The 15,869-nt window shown below is 43.0% G+C and overlaps 1 protein-coding gene across 1 annotated transcript in view; it reads left to right on the top strand.

The window, feature by feature from the left end:
• The window catches only part of ADAP1 (ArfGAP with dual PH domains 1), a 424,297-nt gene that overhangs the window by 218,549 nt on the left and 189,879 nt on the right, over nucleotides 1-15,869 (top strand). The window lies entirely within an intron of this gene.

Genomic DNA, 15,869 nt, shown 5'->3' with positions numbered 1-15,869 from the left:
CATAACTCCGTCTACTTGCTTTGCTGAGGTCAGGCGACGTTATCAGTGTGTTACATCTAACACACTCTTAACTTTGCCCCTAGTTATTCATTTTGCGCCAGCCGAGTTTGCCTGTGCTCTGTGGCTCGACACATTCACATCTTCTCACAAGTGCTCCCTAGGAGCTTGGCGTGTCATTGCTCTGCAAGCGTTTGTGCACTTCTGTGCATTTGTAATGTCTTTCTTAGACAGTGCTTGAAATGGAAAAAATAAAAGTGCAGGTACTCTGTACCAGAGTACCTGCTTGGTTCTGAGAAGTGCCGGTACTCTCCAATTAAAATTACTACATTTCTCTTGAAAAGTGCCGGCACTCTCCCTCTCAAAATTAAAAAGTGCCGGTACTCAGTACCGGACAGTCCCGGCCCATTTAAAGCACTGCTTAGACATAGTTTGCTTCCTTTTTAGGTCAAGAGCTGCCAGGGCCTCCGTATTGTAAAGTGTCTCGTTTTGCACGTTTAGAAGTGGGGACAGATCTATGGTCATTGAATGAATCGCAGGGCACCCGTGCTGTGGAGCGTGAAATAGGATGAACCAATGCTGCATCCAGTTTTATGATAGACAGGAGGCAAAATGACATCTTTGAAAATGTACCAAGCAGTGTATGGACAGTGCTGTCAATGCAAATCTGGGTTTGGTTCTTTTTGGTCAGCTTTGACCATTTACACTCTGGGAATATGTAAATTGATAGAGATTATGACTTCTTTGGCATGAACTCAAAAGATACACAAATAATGGACGGAACGCGGAAAAAAATCAAAAATTCTCCCCCGTCAAGAGATCTGGGTTAAATCTATAGTTCTTTTGCTCACCATGGCACACCAGTTTGGACCCTTCCATATGCAAGTCAGTCTTGACCCTGCTCCTCAAGGGGAACAGTCCAGCCGAACTGCCAAGCCAGGTCGTCCCTGGACCAGAAACAAGCATCCTGGGTCTGGTGTCGGATATCACCCTTCATCAGCCAGAATAGCTTGAATCCAGTCGCACAGTGAGCCTGGGACCCACGTCTGGGCATACCTGGTGCACTTAGGGCATCACTTGTTCTTTTTGTATTTGTCACCCAGAGTGGGACAGGTGTGCCCAGAAATGGGTCCATGCTCTCCATGCCACTGGAGTCCAGCTATCCTGGCTGATGATGGGTGGTACCGCAAAACCAGTCCCAAGAAGCCAGGGAGGACCTGGCTTGGCAGTTCGGGCTGGACTCTTCCCATGGGGAACAGGATCAAGACTGATTTGCATATGGCTGGGTTTTAGCTGGAATGGCATGGAGAGCAAAAAAACTATGGATTTAGGCCCAGATTTCTGTATTGAGGTGAATGTTTGACATTGTTCAGCATTCTGTCTATCACTTGTTATGATTGCATTCATTGGCATGGACAGCCTAGATCTGACAGAAGAGGATACTGGGCAGGGTTTTATGGACTAGGTTTGCCTAGGGGCATGATCTGGATGATCTATAGGGAAGGCATTGCCACATCCTTTGACTGCCTTACGGTCTCTGTGGTGTAAGTAATTTGTACGTTTGTATATATCAAAATTAAGACTATCTTAAGGGTTTGAAACTTGAAGTCGATGGTTGTGTATACCTGTTACTAATTATTGTTTATTAATTTTACATTGCCTTAAGTTTTCGAAGGTGTCAACAGATATTTAAAAATAAATGAAAACTTACTATGGTTTATCGTAGTTAAAGGCTATGTGATGTCACTTCCTGTGGCACAGTTATGAGCATAAGACGTGTGATGTTGCAGCTGCTAGCACAAGGATTTTGTTTCAATTATATCACTAAGTGAAAGAGAGGACTTTAACGAAAGCTAGTTTGATATGAGCAGAGGGTTGGTGTTCGTAAAAACAAAACCTAAGGCTGATTTGGAGTTTGGCGGAGGTGTTACTCTGTTATAAATGTGATGGATACCATGTCTCTCTTATTAAGTGTGCCATAGCACAGTGGTTCTTAACCCCTTTAGTGCTGCCGTCGGCCGTTGGACGTTGCGAGCACAACCTCCGTAGTGCTGCGCACGTCCAACGGCCGACGCGGCCCCACCCGTTTCTTAGAACGTTCAGCACTGGCGCTGAACGTTCAACGCAAGAAACAGGTTAACCAATGATTGTGTTTCCTATTGATGGAGTCGTTAGACCTATATTGGCTCTAACCATTATTTTCTGTCAATAATCATAAACATTTTGATCTATATAACTAGAAAAAGATGCTTCCTCTTGTGAGGCTAATAGTTCCATCAAGTAACAAAAATACTTAAAGTCTACTGTTTTGCCTCCCAAATGTATTAGATATATGCATTAATACAAGTAAGATATTTTTAAAAAGTAATTAAGCATTTTAAAACAATTTTTAGTCTGGAGCTGATTGCTAGGTCGAAGGAAAGCAAATATTCTCTGACCTGAACTGGTGATGAGCTTTCTGACTTTTGAATTGCTTATGATTTTATAGAAGACCATCTGCATCCGCACACCTTGGAAACCAGTGTTGCACTGCCACATGTTCTTCCACCCATTGCTGATATGATCAGCCACCTATAGACTCCAATCACCTACACTTCTTTATTTGGAAAGGGCACATGCCTGCACGTTTCTGCAGCGATTCCAGCTGAGAGAATTTTGAAAACTTTTTGCAATGGGACCTGTGCATTCATCAGTCGCATTTCAAAATGTATATTCTTATGGGGTTTCTTTGTGGATATTAAAGAGGTAGATTGCATTTTGCAACCCTCGAAGCATGGCTGCAGATGCATGCTGAAGGTCTGTGAGGGACAGCACCCTGGCACTGGATTTTCATTCCCAGCATGTCCCTATTTTTCGAAAGGAGCCTTTGTCCCTTCGTTGACACGCTGGGGGGATTTTAGGGGGAGCATTCAGTTGCCTCTAGACCACACAGTCTGCTCCCCCCAAGGCCATTTAACTCCCTCCAAGGCTGCAGGAACTGATTCCCAGAGGCACAGCTTCTCTATTGTGAATCAGTTACTTCTCAAATTCAGGTGTCGATAACTGATCATGGTTTGCATTTGTAGTTACTAGCAATTGATATGTATTACTTATTTTTGGAATTGGGCAATGGAATGGAGACAACTCTTTCATTCCTCCTCCTATTTCTGATTCAGAAAAGTTGGCAAAAGCACATTCAGGAAGAGTTTTTCTAATCGTTAAAGGGTAGTTGTACATTGTAAACATTTGTTTTACAGTCTTATAACCCTTAGTTTTGCAAATCGCTGGCTGTGTGAACGCAGAATACCTTTGCCCGCTAAGTGGAATATGTGGATGGCCATTAGGTGCTCCTGTTGGTAAGTGCTGTGTCCATACATTGCAATGTCTCCATCACTGTGTAAACAAAGGATCTTTTTGATAGGTATGTTGTGTTTTTAGTATATGGAAGTCGAGGGCTGGAGATTTGCGGAGTCTGCTCGCTGGAATCGCTGTGCGCAATGCGATCTCTGCGGAGAGCACCGTGTCTACGCGCCTAACAAGACCACTGGCGACCACTAACGCAAAACACTTATCTGAGATCTCGTTGGAAAGCTGATGTGCAGCTAAACAGCACTTAGGGAGCTCATTAAAACCGACAGGCCTTTAACCCTGACACATTCTCTACTCACCAAGGTAAATCACCAGGCTGTGCCAACAATCGCACGCGTCGAGCTTGCATAAGTACTGAAAACCGTTCTCCTAGGAACATCATCTGTAAATAAGTGAGCTTAAGTACGCACACTGAAACTGGTTCAGCTAAAGGAAGGTGGCAATGTTATATATATGTCTAGGAGTAACCACATTTATGTTTTAGGGCCTGATTCAGATCCTGGCGGAAGGAATACTGTGTCACAAACATCAACATTATATCCTGTGGGGATCGTAATATGGTGGACCAGGGCCGGACTGGGAAAAATGGCCCTGTAACAACAACGGCCCCCAGGGGGCCCAAACCGCCCCCACCCCCACCTATGCGGCGGGCCGGGGAATTGCCTGGTGCCCGCTACGGCCAGTCCGGCCCTGTGGTGGACGGGATATCCATCACATTTATGACAGAGTAACCCCTTCGCCTGATCTAAATCAAGCCCTTAGTATTGACCTGCAATAATATTGACTCCAAATATCATTCGGTTCACCAAATTTATCGCCAGAGCTGCAAAAATGCTGGGGAAAGAGAAGGCAGCCATCTTCTTGCAATAAAAACTCTAGCGGCCGCCGGCCCCCTTCAGCTAAGCCTACAAGGGCACCGTTTTCAGCATTTTAAAACTAGCTGTCATACTTATTTGTCACTCCTTTTAGACTTTCTTAAAACCACTCTGTAACTGTCGTGTTATTTAATGAGTCTGAGCCGTAAAAGACGAATGCATATTCAGACAATTTTTAATTTTTACCCATTTTTATCGTAAGATTATTGCACTGCTGTTTCACTAACCGCGGTCCCCTTTTGCTTCTTTTAAAAATTTTGTACATGTATTCATGAGTCATATGGTTTTAACATTTTGTTATGATTTTTAGTAATCAAACAATAACATTTGAATTTATGAATTTATGACTCCAAATATTATTTTGTGATGCATCATCAAGATAAGTAGATGTAAAACGTGAATAGTAAATCTATACTTCCATATATATGCTTACCTAGATGATATTGTGGAGTAAATATTTGTGCATTTCATATGGTAGTCAATATTGTGACATAGTGATATTTTTGCAGAAGATCCACACAACTGATTTCTTTTTGGGGCAGAGAGAAGTCACTACAGTAATCAGGATGTAAAAGAAATTGACAGGGGAGTAAAGGTGACTACCAATTACTTCCGGTGACAAGGAGTGTTCCTGGATGAATATGATGCTAGGTATATCTTCAGCCTCTACCCTCTTTCATGCGTTTCTTCTCGGTACCCACTTGGTATGCAATGCAGACTCCTGTTACTGAGGGTGGGGGGAGAGTGCAACAATAGGCTGCCTTATACAGCTGTGTTCTGGGACTTTAATCTTACAATTGATTTCGGCTGCACAGAGCAGTGCCAGGCTCCAGTTTGGAAGGATTACAATTGAGGCCTTTTGTTTCGACGGGTAAACAGCTTGGGGAATTTGTTGTTGGAGAGAGGCGCGCTAGCCTGAGGACAGTGGTCACTTTAAATAGTTAATTTTGAGGGGCATTTGACATGTGGCATTTATTGAGAGACTTGGGGGATGTATAAAAAAGTGCTAAATGTGTTAAAAGTAGATTTGCAGCTATTTAACACGATTTTTGTATTTAGAGAAAAGTGGTGATACCATATAAAGAAAACATTTCTCTGCACACAAAAAAACATGTTGATTGGATACAGAAAAGGCTGGTGCTAATATCACACCATAAAAGCAGATAAATATGCAAAACATGTTTCTATCTGTTGTTCTCCATTTAATTCTAAATGTGCAGTAGTCTCATGGTTATTTGACCAATTACAAGAATCATTGTATCGCCACAAAATGGTTTGCTGATCTATGAATGAAGTCCTGAATGTGTGAGGTTTCAGGATGCACTTTAGGCTGGACACAACATTTGAGACAGGACTTGGGCCCACTGAAGCTAATCAGGCACCAATTTGGAGTGCAATGGGCAGGGCGGGGAGAGGGTGTTCTCTCATACAATAGTTGTGCCCAAAATATGTTTAAGGGCCATGCTGGTTCATTTAGACTCCTGTGTAGTGCAAAACTCAGTGTAAATGGTATGTGTACCCTATTTTTGCTCTAGCACATATTTTGAGCTGCGCACAAATTGCTGTCACTCAAGTTTTGCACTTTCTGTTACTGCCAGATTTTGCTGTTATCCGCAACAAGGGTAACCCATTTAGACTGGACTAATAATGCCTACAAGATGGCCACAAAATTAGTTTGCTCATGTTTCCCTACCAGTCGATTGGTTACGGTATACCACTGGGGACACCAACCGTGGTGTGTAAGTGGCCGTGCTAAACCCCAGCATAATGAGTATCCGTATTAAAGGCAGCTGCCGACAAGGCATGCACCCCTATATATTCCCTTAATAATTAGATATCTTGAATATGCTTGTGGCCAGTGTGTTATTACTCCGAAAGATACAACATTCAGTGAGAGCATAACATTTCCAAATTGCCATTCTCAGCAAAGCAATTTAGGAAAAATCCATGATTCTTGCAGGAGTACCACCTCAGTTGAGTAGGATATAGTAGTCAAAATGAGAGTATTGCGTTACAAGGCCAACTTATATTGTAAGGATTCTGTACTACATCACCGCTAAAGAGTTCAAAGAGATCAGCAGTATGTGAGCTACACGAAGAGCAAGTTTAGCGGAATGTAAAGAGCATGGCGGCCATATTAGCTTTGTGATCCTCCACATACTAAGGGCCAAGGGCAGCAAGATGAACCATCATAGTGTGTGATGCCACCATGGGGCAGTGCAGCCTCTCCTGAATGGTACTGGTGAAGGGAGCGCTCAAGGACTGATTACAAGGTACACAGTACTGTGAGCAGTGTAAAGCTGAGGAGAGGATGTAACCTATCGTCCAGAGCGGTCGCCCTCGAAGCTGGGGAACCTGTTTTGAGTTTTTCGAGTCTCGGCAGGGACGCTCAACATCCTGTGATTCTGGGCAAATCACTAAATCTCCTCTTGCCTCACAAAATGACTCTCTGTAACGCAACTGGTGCTCATGTAAAGCACTTTGATACCTTCAGATTGAGTTTGTGCTTTATAAAACTCCATCCCCCAAAACAGCTGTATGCGATTTTATTATTACCGTTCACTAAATCTGGCCAGTACCATGCAATTGCAGGTGAAATCACCTGGAATGGGGAATTATCGTGAGGGATGGATTTTTCAGGTTATTAAACCACATGTACATCCCAGTTCCATGGGGTTAATGCATACATTTACCAGTTGAGTTGGTGGTAAATGTAAGCAGGGACCTCTGGGTGGGGTGATGGAGAATGGTGTTTGAAGTAGAGGATTGATGGGGAAGGTGTTTTTTGGCAGGGGAGGCCTCTCCCACCAATTAAAAGGGGGAATGAAGCTTGGCTGGTGACTACAAAATATCACGTCTGGTTTTCCCACACCCTCACATAACTGGGTGTGGAGAAACAACCGACTTGGACTCAAGCTCAGCAGAATTCCATTAGGTACTTCCACGCCGCCTGACTCGCCATCAGCCACTCGGCATTTTGGCTACCATACAGTGTTTTCCCATTCCTCTACCCAACCCTAGAGTGAGCACTAGAATTAGACCTCTTTACAATTTACTTAATGGTAGTAGGGCTTCTCATTTGTCACATTCTTTCTAATCATCAACTTTAGGAGCTTGTTGTACCTTTAAATGAGAGTATTGTGACATGTATCTGAGGAGCTTCTGTTTGTTGCACTAAATCAAGACTATGGTTCTTTTTCGCAAAAACAATGAGCCCCTGCACTTGTGAACCACGTGGACATCGTTTTTTGATAAATCTACATCATAAAAGTAAGTGTTTATACTTCGAATTTGATTTATTTCTCAATTTTGACCTCATTTTTCTTTATTTTATTTTCATCTACTCTGACTTTGTTCTCTTCCCAATGTGTGTTTTCTCCTTTTGAATGGGTGTTTTAATTTGTGTGGTTTTCTATGCAACTCTTATTTTATAACTTGCTTTGTCCTATCAGGGGTAAGCTCTGATTTCCCATTTTCCTCATCCCTTTCCACTATTTTTTTATTTAACCTTATGACCTTTACATCTTTTTTGGGGGGTTTAGCTAAAGATAGATTTGGCTGTTTGTTATCTCTAGTCATCAATTATTTTAAAATATATATTTTGACTATGTTTTTGCAATACAACATCATGTAATCCTTTTGTTAGAGTACAAAGGGGACTTATTGTGTAGCTTTGATTTAAAAAAACAGCCTGTTTTCTTCAGTCTACTCACTTCTTAATTTTCATTATTGATTTATAGATTCTGTGTTTGGGTACAGAACGTCTTAACCTGCAATAAAGACCTAACACAATTTATTTATTGCGGTAAAGGAGTGAAGTCGGAAGCCGATCCAAAAGTTGCCTTGGAACACGGGTGGTGGGTTCTTCTGTCAAGTTATAGCATATACAAGGCCTTCTTAAAGTAGATCAAGCCCGCAATAACACTGATGGACTTAAATTGTCCCCTTTGAACCTTAGATTCTGCTATGTTAAAGAATGTGATGGCTATATCGGCAGGTATTTTTTGTATGTGCTGCAATCTTTCAATAAAAAGATTTAATACTAAAAAAAGTTACATTCACAAAGGTAAGTAGAAATCCTAAACCAGTCAGGTCTCCTCTTCATCAGTCAGTCAGTCAGAATACTTTATTTCGATAAATCAATATCATAAAAAGACAATAGAACTATACAAAAACATGCATAAATTACATTAATTTTACACAATAAAAACAGGATAATATACATTAGTTATACACAGTAAAAACTAAATATTTAAGCCTTTAAAAATGTTCCATATAATTCATCTAGTGAGATCATGGTTAAAAAAATAAAAAAATAAATCAAAATAATTACCCTGGCTACCATTTTTCACTATGCAAACGTTATATAGAATTACATCCAAGTTCATCGAGAGGCAATCAATCAATCATTTTCCTGTTTCTGATCCTAACAGCACCCACTAAAAAACTAGCAACATGAAAAATAATCCTTGGGGTGTGTAGTAATTGCAAGTACAAGAGGGCAGGCTTAACCTGCAAGAACCCAGCCTCCTTTAAAATTGGGACCAATAATGTTGACCTTAATTCCGTGTAGTGACCACAGAACATCAAAAAATGCATATTGTTCTGGGTGGAAAAATTGTCACATGAACACGGCATAGCATTTTCAGGGGTGCTCCAATTAGGAAAGTAACCAAGGTTCAGATGAATCATGTTAAAACGAAAGTGTGTTAAAAGAAACCTATGGTAGGGACGATTCACCAGGATAAGATATAATTCGGGTCCGGGTGGGCTAGATAAAATAAGGTTGGCCCTCACAGTGTTTATTTTTAGTTCCAATTCTTCTCTCTCCAGACTCAGCATTTGACCCATTGCACCCTTAATCAGTGCAATTTCCTTTGATGTTATTGACTCTGGTGACGAAAAAAGCTCTGGTCTCCCAAGTTTAAAAAGACTGTTTTTAATATATGCCTTCATGATCCTTTCATGACACTTAATGCTTTGTCAAAAAATGGATATCAGATTCTTCACCCCCTCGACTTCCAGCCCTGTTCCTTCCAAAGTCTACCTCTCTATCGCAGACTAGTTGTTCACCAGTTTTAAGAAAGTACCTCTTTAAAGGTGAGCCTCTGGCTTCAGCACCAGATAGACCAGGAGGAAGCAAGACTTAATATATAAAAAACATAAGTGCAGGGACCAAAGTTTTTCAATGGACTCCATTGCCAGTGCTGTTGAATGCTGGGGTTGCCAAATACGAAGGTTGTGTAGTTGTTATTCATACCTCTTTCCGTACAACCCTACATTTCCTGGCTTCTCAGGTTGTTTTCTCCCCTTGTCAGTGTTTTCCTACTTTTATCTTCCTACTTTTTCTCTTTTCTGCCTTTCTGTCTCTTGCCCTGGGATAACATATGATGATGAAAATGAAGTCCCAGTTCACAAAAACGATTGCGGCTCTGGCACCAATTAGGTACTGGGAAAATAGTGAATATGGATTATGATGACAGAGACGACTCCTGACCATGGGCGTTCAGGAGAAGTCACTTTTGTGTATTTTGGCCAAACTCAAATCACTATTTTGATTCCACACAGACACCAGAAGGTAGAATGGATGAATCAATTGAGGTATTCATATCACACCATGATAACTGCTCTGATACTCACATATTAAAACATCACACTGTAATCCTCCATAAAAAATGATGACACATTGATTGATTGCACTCATTTGAACAGAGAATGAATAAACTATTGAATATTGAGAATCGTAGCCTGAAATGCATGATGAGCACAGCCATCCATCACTTTATCAGTACATGACAGCTTTCGATTCGCTGGATTAGAACACGGCATATGGAGAAAGAAGCACCGCTCTGTTCTTCATTGTGCATTCCGCCCAGTGATGGGGCGGTGTCGACTCCTTTGATCGAGGGATAGGATCTAATGCTGCCCCGGCTGCAAAGACATGGTGCGAATGCAGATTTCCAGGCAATAATCCTAGAGGGCAGCGACTTTGAGATACTGTTGCCTTGTATTGCGACGGGGCAATATGCGAGTGCATGTGGCAACAGTCGGGCACATTGCCATGTTGAGCTTCTATATGGGGTGATAGACTCCCGACTCTAGCAGTTTGGCAGGAGTGGTCCCAGGAGGAACAGGGTCAAGACTAACAAGCATATGGCTGGGTCGAAACTGGGGCGGTGTGGTGAGGAAAAGATTGATGGATTAAACCCAGATCTTTGTGACTGGGGGTGAATGTTTGTATTGTTCAGCATTCCGTCCATCATTTGTTCATTTTGCTTTTGCGGCAAGAGTCAGGCACATTGCCATGTTGATCTTTTCTGTGGTGTGATAGACGCCTGATCTCTGCGAGTAGACACAATGAGTGCATTTAAAGTGGAAAGTCTTCTCCTTTCTACAAAATCAGTGATTATGTTTAAATTCCATAAGGACATCGGGAAGGATGGTCCAGAGCGAGGAAAATAGTGAGTTCATTGGGTTGGAGAGTGCCACGTAAAGACTTTTATGGAACATTTGTTTCCAATTTCTTTGGAAAAATATATTGCAACATGTATGCTTTTGATTAACCCCTATGCAGCGGTGGTAATTCCACTGTTGTGCTGGGGGGCGGGGGGCGCGCACAGCGCCCTCGTGCTCATGACGAGCTCATGACGAGCTGAGCTCGTCATGAGACACAGTGCTTGTGTGCTCATGACGAGCTGAGATTATCATAACCACACCCGTTTTCGTGGAACGTTCAGCACAGCAGGGGAATTATCCCCACGTGTGAGCGTTCCATGGCTCATGACGAGCTCAGCTCGTCATGAGCACACGAGCACCGGGCCTCATGACGAGCTGAGCTCATGAGCCCGGAAGAAGTTAATATCATTAAATAGTTTCTCTGGGGTCGACTCACCAGGAACCCCTCGGAGGTTGGTGGGTATTGGACTTGTTCACTTGATGCATTTTGTTCTGCCTGTTTTGTGCTCCTAAACTTTAAGTTGTCGCCATCCATCACTGGTTATAATAGATTAGTCATTCGCCCATTTGTCATGTACACAATTGTTAGTTATGGATGACAGTACACACGAGCCCTGTGGTGGCATTCATAAAACACAACAGCTTCAAATAAATTAACAGGATATGTTTGTAGCTCCAGGTAATAAAGTAATGGAACCTTTCATCAATCACCCCTATACTCAGGCAAATGCACTGGCTCCTAAAATGCTGCAGAGTGTTTTTGATTGCCCCTTGGCTGCTTATTAGAATGGATTCTTGGCCAACAAATGTTCCTGGTATACCCTTGGACGATCTCTTGTCTCTTCCATCATTTGTTTCTTACTATCTCCAAGACGCAGACGGTACCTCATAGAGTAGATTTTTTTTCTTCTGCAGCACTTAAGCTTCAGATCACTCACTTTGAACACTTCTCAATAAGTTTAGGTAAATCTACTTAAAACCTTCCTTTTTTGCCCTAGAAATTCTTGGTCATTACTCGCGCTGAGACGGCAATCATTTCTACTGCCCCAAGGATCATTTTTGCATGTGTGCACGCGACAAGTATCCATTGGGCAAAGGTTCTTTGGAACGAAAGGCAAAATTTGACCCCACTGAAAGAGAAAAGTAAAAAAGACTACTGTGACCCCACGCACACAACACATAATCTACCCGTCCCATGGGGATGAATGTCCCACATCTAACTGGCAGGAAGTGGACTTCCTCCACATGGTCTGGTCCTTTCCTCTGTTGCTCCCTTACTGGGAGGAAGTACTTACGTGTCGGTGGGGAGCCACAGGCTGGAGCATTCCTAGAGATATTAGGCACACACTACTAGGGCTATTGCCTATGCCAAAGCACAAGAAATTAAGTAGGTGATTTGTCAATTTGGAGCTTGTCTTGGCTAGGACATGTGTAGGTATAGCATGGATGCACCCCTTGCCCCCGCGGCTTTAGGACTGGAATCGAGATGTGTGCGAGTGGCCGACAGCGGAGTCGGTACAAATTAAATTTATGTGGAGGATGACAAAGTTGAGGAGGACCTTATGGCATGGGCCTCTATGCTGACGTACTTAATAGGAGATCAAACACCTAAAACTCAGGGGGGTGGGGTCTCTGAAGAAGAGACCTCCCAAAGAAATACTGCCTAGGCCATGTTTATTATTCCAGTAAATATATGTAATTTTGCATTGTGTATGTAACCATGTAACCTGAAACTGACTGAAGAGGGATGAGTGGGAGGGGATGGCGGCGGGGGAATCAATCTAATGAGACATCCTCGGAGCATTATATTAGAAAGGGCTGTGTGGGTCAGCACACCGCCAATATGTGGCAATTGAATGTAAACGATACCCTTACATGCAGATGTAATGCCTCTACTTAGAAATGCCAATAAAACCTTATGAGAAAAAAAAAAACATATTGTGACAAACTTCATTGGCTGCATTCTAGGTTCGGTGGCAGGGAAATGCAGCAGACCGAGGCAACGGGCATATTTATTTGCCTATTGGGTAACATTAGTGGAACGAGTTCTGACATACTTATTAGACATAAGTAGAAGGGCATTAACAGCTGTTAATTGCCCTTTCCTTTCATTTTGCACTTTAGTCATCATTTTGTGAATATCATTGCTGTGCGATCAATTAAAAACAGTCCACACCCTGTGTAGAGGGCACTAATCACTGTTAAGGCCCCGAGCAGAGATCATTAACACACCTGGTCGTAAAGGTTGGGTGTCTCATATGTTTTGTTGGAAATAACGGGTGCAAGATACGTGCAGCTGTGTGTATGGCACACACAACTGAAAAACGCGATCTGATACCTTTGGGCCTATTTCGAACATGCGGGTATCAAGTGACTCGCGGTTCACATCCCCTGCTTTACACTCATCTAATTATTATGTCATGCCAGGGGACACCGTAAGAGAGGGAAATGCAACGTCTGTGCATTTGGCGTATCTCCAAGGCCTATTACAAGCCAGAACTATTGTAATTTCAGCAGAAATGCCCAGCTGCAGCAAATGTACACGTCTTAGTCCAGCGTGCACTTTCGCTGCACGTTGCTTTAATATGGTTTGGCTGGTATCCCTGGGATTTTTTTGTGCTTGTCTCAGATTTTATGGCCTCTGTCTTGGCAGGATATCAGAGTATTGAGCCAGACTCATAAATTAAACACAGTAAGGAAAGTAAATCTGTTTCTGCCAGCCCTTGATTAGAAATCTGTTGCCTTGAAGTGAAAGGAAAGCTGAACATAATGAAGGAGGCTTGTCACTTCAGTTTTTCCCTAGAGCCAGCCGCCTAACACTTTCTGGTTACGGGTTTTTTGAGACGCGGCAGCCATTTTGGACGTGTTTCAACGTATCTCCTGCTGCTAGGCTGAGTTTAACTTCCAAAAGGTATTCCTCAGAACCAGAGACCAGGTAGGGCCTGGTTCCTTTCGCTGAGGTTCTGAACTAATTGTCTGGCCCTACGCCATTATTTTTGCATTTCACCGCCAACACAGATCCATGCTTTGGGGGGCTAAAACGCAGAAAGGTAGTCAAGTAAGTCTTAAGTGCAACCATGTGCCACCCAGTCTAACCCAAGCCTGGACAAGCTGGAGAGGCATTAGTCGAGACAGTGCCTGGGTGTCCAATATTGACCAAAGTTAGATATATATGAAATTTTTAGGCTATTCACAGAGCATTACTTAACATACAGTGAGCCCAAATGGGAAACATTTAGATAGTGGTTGTCCTGAAAACCTGGCATGGATCCTGCCTTGTGACTTAGTAATCGAGAAAACGACTACTTGGAGATTCCCCCCTCCCCCTCTGGCTACAGTTCAAAATGAAATGTGGTGGTGATTATTAAGTGCCAGTCTGATGGCAAGGGTCAGTGGGGAGCTATTGCATGGCACCCTGAGGCAAGTAGAGGAACCCTCCTGGATATTGATACCAAGAAGAATAAAGACACCAGGTCCCAGGTCGGTCCGACCCTGTTGACATCACGCTCTGTTCTTTAAATAGAACCCCCCACAACCACAAGGTTCAGCTCTTTGGATAGCACTCTCCATCACCACCAGGTTCTTGTTTTTGGATAGAACTCTCCATAGCCGCCAGATTCCAGTCTTCAAATCAAAATTCCCCCACCACCAATTTTAACTCTTCGGAAATAACTCTCTGGAAATAACTCTCCATCGACACCAGATTCTGCTCCTCGAATAGAACGCGCCCACCATTGATTTCCAATTTATGTACAGATCAGGTTCCGCTCTTTAAATGAAATTCTCCCTCATCGACAGATTCTTCTGTTAGGATAGAAGTCTCTAGGACTAGCAGATTCCGCTTGTCAAATAGAACTCTCCATTTCCAGCAGCTTTCACTCTTCAAATAGAACACTCTGTCACCAGCGGCTTTCACTCTTCAGGTAGAACTCTCCATCACCAGCAGCTTTCACTCTTCAGATAGAACTCTCCATCATCACCAGCTTTCACTCTCCCAATAGAACTCTCCATCACCAGCAGCTTTCACTCTTCAGATAGAACTCTCCATCATCACCAGCTTTCACTCTCCCAATAGAACTCTCCATCACCAGCAGCTTACACTCTTCAGATAGAACTTTCCATCATCACCAGCTTTCACTCTTCAGGTAGAACTCTCCATCACCAGCAGCTTTCACTCTTCCGATAGAACGCTCCATCATCACCAGCTTTCACTCTTCCAATAGAACTCTCCATCAGCAGCAGCTTTCACTCTTCCGATAGAACGCTCCATCATCACCAGCTTTCACTCTTCAGGTAGAACTCTCCATCACCAGCAGCTTTCACTCTTCCGATAGAACGCTCCATGACCACCAGCTTTCTCTCTTCCAATAGAATGCATTATCACCAGCTTTCACTCTTCAGATAGAATTCTACATCACCAGCAACTTTCACTCTTCGGCTAGAACTCTCCCTCACCAGCAACTTCCACTCTTCGGCTACAACTCTCCCTCACCAGCAACTTCCACTCTTCCGATAGAACTATCCATCACCAACAGCTTTCACTCTTCGAATAGAATGCTCCATCACCACCAGCTTTCACTCTTCAGGTAGAACTCTCCATCATCACCAGCTTTCCTCTTCCGAAAGAACTCTCCATCACCAGCAGCTTTCACTTTTTTCCGATAGAACGCTCCAGTACCACCAGCTTTCAATCTTCCAATAGAACGCTCCATCATCACCAGCTTTCACTCTTCAGATAGCACTCTCAATCATCAGCAGCTTTCACTCTTCCGATAGAATGCTCCATCACCACCAGCTTTCTCTCTTCCGATAGAACGCTCCATCATCACCAGCTTTCACTCTTCAGATAGAACTCTACATCACCACCAGCTTTCACTCTTCAGGTAGAACTCTCCATCACCACCAACTTTCACTCTTCCGATAGAACGCTCCATCATCATCAGCTTTCACTCTTCAGGTAGAACTCTCCATCACCAGCAACTTTCACTCTTCCGATAGAAAGCTCCATCATCACCAGCTTTCACTCTTCAGGTAGAACTCTCTATCACCAGCAGCTTTCACTCTTCCGATAGAACTCTCCATCATCACCAGCTTTCACACTTCAGGTAGAACTCTCCATCACCAGCAGCTTTCACTCTTCCGAAAGAACTCTCCATCACCAGCTGCTTCCACTCTACAGATAGCACCCTCAAT

The sequence above is a fragment of the Lissotriton helveticus genome, chromosome 10, assembly GCF_964261635.1.
Source record: "Lissotriton helveticus chromosome 10, aLisHel1.1, whole genome shotgun sequence".
NCBI lineage: Eukaryota > Metazoa > Chordata > Amphibia > Caudata > Salamandridae > Lissotriton > Lissotriton helveticus.
The sequence above is the reverse complement of the archived record's forward strand: the minus strand, read 5'-3'. Positions and strand labels throughout refer to the sequence as shown.